Consider the following 5733-nt stretch of genomic DNA (forward strand, 5'->3'; position numbering starts at 1 on the left):
TCGCAACACTAAAGTCAAAAAATTGTAAGTTGAACCATTGTAAGTCAGGACCATCTGTATATGAATAATGCCCTTAGGACGTGACCTGTATCTCCTAAACATATCCTGAAGACCACGAGATAAGCCCACCATTTGGCAACTTCAGAATGTTATGTAAAAATGGAAATATTATCAATTTTGACATAATCAAGCCTCTTTTTTTAAACCTTTTTTACTGTTAATCTTTGAGCAGAAACTTTTCAATCTCCAGGCACATGCACACATAGTATCTGTATCCAGGGACAAACAGCATCTTTTCATTCTGTCTTCACCTTTCCTTCCACAGGTTTTGGTCTCAAGGGCATGTCTTTATAAACATTTTTCATGCTAAACTCTCTCACAGATTATGCTTCTCAAGATCCCAGACTGCAACACACAGGAAATTAGGCTCTGGAAACAGAATAACCTTTCATAATTGTTTTGAGTTGGATCAAGAAGGCCAGGCCTGGCGTCAACCAGTCTTTGGATATGGGCCTCAGAGGAAAGGAGTTGACCTTGGGCAAGGTGTATAGCAGCTCTGGCCAATGGGCTGGTCCCTTGTGGATGCAGCCCACTATCTCAGGCATCCTTGGCAAGTGACTGATGTCCCTTTCCTCTTCCTCATTCCAGGGCAAGAGTGGACATAGGGTTGAAACTCTAGTCTGTGAGGTTGCAGCAGGAGGGAATGAGGTGGCATGAGATGGATCCATAGCAAGATGGGTGCAAAGGTTTGGTGAGAGAACACTGATGGATGTCTCTGGAATTGTGAGATGCTCTGGATTATGTTCATGGAGGAGAAGAAGGAGTACAGGAAGAGTGCAGCCGAGCCTGAAAGTACCCATCCTGACCCTGTCACAAAGTGATTTACAAACATGCTTACCAGTATGACCTTAGAATTTTGGAGAGTAAGAGAGCTTTACCATAGCCAATGCATTAGAAAAATGTGAAGGCAAGTCACACTAAAATATGTCCAGGGATAGTTTGACTCGATTGGAAAATATGGCATATATTCTAAAAGAAGAGTTTGCAAAGGTGGTTTGGGGACCATGTTTTAGAAAGCTTTGAAGGCAATATGGGATGCATCATGACTTTGAGCCAGGGGATAGTATCGTTAGCCCTAGGCTTAGAAACATTAATCCAGGATCAAGGTTTGGGGTGAATTTAAGTGGTTAGAGGTGAGAGGTTGACCGAACTGTGAGGAAATGTAAATGAGCATCAGAATGAGGATGGAACTACATGGTGGCTCCCTGGCTTGTGAATTACATGACTCTGGCCAAATTTCTTAGCTGGTCTCGTTCTTAATTTTTTAATGTCTATAAAGGGAAAGAGTTTATCTACTTCACAAAAGTTCATATAAGCAAACAGTAAGACAAAGGTTGTAAAATATCTGAGGATATATTCCCAATAATTACTAGTTCTATCGGTCCGTATCAATCAGCCATCTAGGGTTCTGTCTTTCAAAGTATCCTGGGAATAAAAAAGATGTATCATAGATTGTTAGTGATGAGGATAAATAGGGGAAGAACAGAACACTTAAATAGCCTGCATACATGATTGTACCCCCAACAGGAAATGATTCATTAAAATTAATGGCAGTCGTCAAATTGTGGCAAATCATCTTGGAACTTGTTTTTCACTGAAAATTATTGGTAGAATAGAGAAGCCATGATAATTTCATAAATGACAAATTAAAAACCTTAATATCCCATGCATTTTACCTTGTCAGTTCTTCCTCATGGAAAATTTGAGGCCAAAAAATTCTGTATATGGGGTTTGCTGATCTGTGTTGTTGCTCAAAATGAACTTTCAGAATCCTGGGGGAAATTTGGTGATCCTGACCAGAAACATTCCGAAGACATTTTGGCCATGCATCAAATGGATAATCAGAATTCAAGGAGTCATTACCAGGGGGGATTCTGTCCTTTCTTTGCAAATAAGATTGGTCTTTGGTTATGAAATGTACCAAGTTTAAACTGTTGAAAGAGAGAAGACTGTTTTTAAGTTGTCTTAGTTTATTCGTCAATATTTTCACACAGTAAAAAACAAATTACCTCCTCCACTTCTTCCTTGAGATAGTCCCAAAAAGAGAGAGAGAAATGGCTTACAAAAGGAGAGAGAAGAAACCAGTAAAAAGAGCAAAGTGACCTTGAAATCACATGGTAGAATTATGTAAAAGAATGGAAAATAATGTAAATTTATAGATATAGATTCATAAGACAAAGTATATTCTCTTATATATATCAAGCAACAATATATGTATATAGCACACAACGTTTCTGCAGTCTTCCTGCACAACCGTGTCCATCCACACACACAGGCATGTGTATGTACGTGTGTGGACGTACATGGCTGTGCAGGAAAACTGCAGAAACGTTGTTTGAGTCCATACTTAGGACAGAGGATCAGTAGGGCCAGTAGTACCAAAGGCACGGGAGGATAATAAATAACAACTTCTTAGAATTACTTGGCCCAAACAACTTTTTATCTGAATTTAAAAGTAATATCTTTTTTTAAATTAAAGAAAAATTAACTAAAAAAGCAAGCTATTGCTCAAAGATAGTCACTGTGCAATATTGTGATGTGTCTATTTTCTTTGAATACATTATAGATTCATAAGATAATAGCATATAAATTATATATATATAATTCTACCTTTATAATTTAACATTGTATCACCAGCAAAACCATATATTAGTATCTGCTTTTAGAAAAAAAATTTTATCGTGGCTTCATGATATTCTGTTGAGAAACTTTATCAGCTATTTCTTGGTACTTTGACATTATGATTGCTTCTAAATTTTAACTATTATAAACAATATCTTATATAATCATATTTGTTCTAAAAACAAATAAGCAAACTTTTAAATGGATGTGGTAAGCTACCAAAAGCACTTTTTTAAATAACAGAAAACACAAAAGATTGAACTCCCTTCTGTGGGCATTGGTTTGCAAAGGGAAGCAGAGTGTGTGGTTGCTCCTTTTTTCAGAGAAGTTAATGGGTAAAGAAAATCTATTCATGAAGAATGAACTAGTCTGGGTTATTGCAAAGAGACTTTGCAATGATGTTTCACATAATATTATTAACATTAGTTGAGTGGTTAATGTGTGCCAGGCAATATTCTAAGCTCTTTATATTTAAACATTTATTTGATCTTCACATTAAACCTCTGGCAGGTACTACTATGTATCCTTATTTTATCAGTGAGGAAAATGAGGAATACACACACACACACACACACACACACACACACACACACACACACACACACACACACACACACACACACACACACACACCACCCCCTACATAGAATGAGTAAGGATACCCAAGATCACTCACCTACTAAACGGAAGTGTCAGGATCTGGGCCAGTTTGCCTAAGAGCTCTATTCGTGCCAGGTACCTATCCTGCAGTAGTGTTGAGCTATTAATATTGTCTGTGCTTCAACTAATTGATCATGAACCACATGAGAATTCTTATTTGCAATCCTGGAAGCTAGAAGGCAGTGGAACAATATTTACAGATTATTCAGGTACCGAACTGCCATCTGAGAATATTTACACACCCAAGATAGCAGTCATATGTGAGGGCAAAAGAAGGATAAAATCTGGTATAGCAGGTGCTTATTGGGTGTACCATCCAGGGTATCATTCTGAAGGAATTGACCAAGTAAATTCTCTAAACAAAAAGAAATGGCATCAAAGCAAGATTGAAAGATAAAAACAGATAACATGTGCAAGAAAAAAATGTGTCCAGTGAATTTTATGTTCTTAGCTAAATTTAAATGGATAGAAATTTGTTCCTAGCTGTGTTGAAATGACAAGGACTGGACTTAACCTACTGTCATAACTAATTAGAAAAGTGGAAAAGTACATGAAACAACTGTTTTCAGGTGTGGATATCAAGTAGCCTCTGACTATGATCTTAGAGAAAGCCCGTAAAATGTGGTGAGTCCTAGGATTGTTATCCAGCTTTTTGCCTGGAGGCAGTTTTTGGACCAGGAGCATGAAGTAGGGGCAGGGAGGTAGAGGCCAGCATTCTCCTTGGACTAGGGGGGAGGTGGGACGTTAGAGAGGCGGAGGGGGCTGGAAGTTGTGGGACAGAGCTGCAGAGGAAGGAGCCCCGTGGTGAAAGAGCATTAGAGATCAATACAGGAACATTGTGGAGGCATTGCTGAGTACTAGGCCATGCGTACAAAGGGGGGACCTTAAAAAAGCCTAGGTAAAAAATGACCAAGGGATAAGCTGAACACTTGTCAGAGCTAACACAAGGTAAAAACACATTCCAACTATGACCAGACTGATCAGAGAATTCGCAATGATTTGCTGTGGTGTTTAGCAAAAACCCCAGAACAGTAACGCCTTGTAGAAGAGCACATCTTTCTCTGGAGTGAAGTCTACTCCATGCCCATACCAGCAAAATATGAAAGTAGAATGCAGAGGGAACTTGGGATTTTTTTCTGCAGAAAATTTTCACAGTAAATGGGTTTAAAAATTTTTTTCCATTTAGTTTTTATACAGTTTTGGAAAAAATAAGTAAAATTACCTTCATAAATTAAAAAGAGATATATACAGTGATATATAATTTATAAGTAGATATTTATGTATTGGGTTCATGCTCAAAATTTTATTGGAAAGACTATACAATCTGAAGAGTTGTAGACCAATAATAATGTAGAAGAGCAGCATTCAGTCTCAAGGTCAAATAATAGTGGGCCATCCATTTAAAGAAATTTAATGTGTCTATTTAATAGATTACTAGAAAGCCACTAAATTCACCACTAAATTACATGGAAAAGAATTGTATTTCATAGCAGTGAAAAAAACTTAAGAAAGCATATATAAATATAAAAGTTTAATGTGTATTTTTATTTTCACATGAGTCAAAATGTAAGGTTATATAATACAATTTTAATTCTGTGAGTGTATGTATGTAACTGTTTCCTGTATTTTTACATTCTTCTGTGTCATTTTTTATGTTTTCTGTAAGTACATGGAATACTTTTTAAATTAAAATATATGTAGGTATTTGAAGTTTATGTCATATTCAGATTTATGGGACTCACATTCTCTAGAATATTGTTAGCATTCAGTTTATATTTAGTGAATCCTTGGATGGATAAATGAATTAATGAATAAAAATTTTATTATTGTAAAAAATTATTTCTCAGAGATAAATACATTATTTGGTATTCTAACTAAGCAACACTATACTAAGTATTCAAAAGTAATAATTTAAAATTCTGAGTAGTCATCTGTTGCTCTTTGCTTAGATATTTTAAAAAATATTGATCGTGCTTGTGCTTAGCTTTCTCCTTGCATTTATATGCACAGAATTTTAGAAAAATCTGATGGTCCTCTGGTGGTTCATTAGGATCGAAGGCTTTAGCAGTATTAATTGATTGAGAACCAAAGTTTGATTCTGAGTACAGACTGAGTATTTATGATTCTCTGGTCTCTCTTCAATTACTACGATTTTGATTACGTTATCTTTATAAAATGTAATTTGTAAGTGTGATGGACACTATGACTCATTAATTAATGGAGGGCTTCCCTGGTGGCTCAGTGGTTGAGAGTCTGCCTGCCAATGCAGGGGATATGGGTTCGAGCCCCGGTCTGGGAAGATCCCACATGCCGCAGAGCAACTGGGCCCATGAGCCACAACTACTGAGCCTGCGCATCTGGAGCCTGTGCTCTGCAACAAGAGAGGCCGTG

The sequence above is a fragment of the Monodon monoceros genome, unplaced genomic scaffold, assembly GCF_005190385.1.
Source record: "Monodon monoceros isolate NGI ecotype Baffin Bay Population unplaced genomic scaffold, NGI_Narwhal_1 Super_Scaffold_8, whole genome shotgun sequence".
Taxonomy (NCBI): Eukaryota; Metazoa; Chordata; class Mammalia; order Artiodactyla; family Monodontidae; genus Monodon; species Monodon monoceros.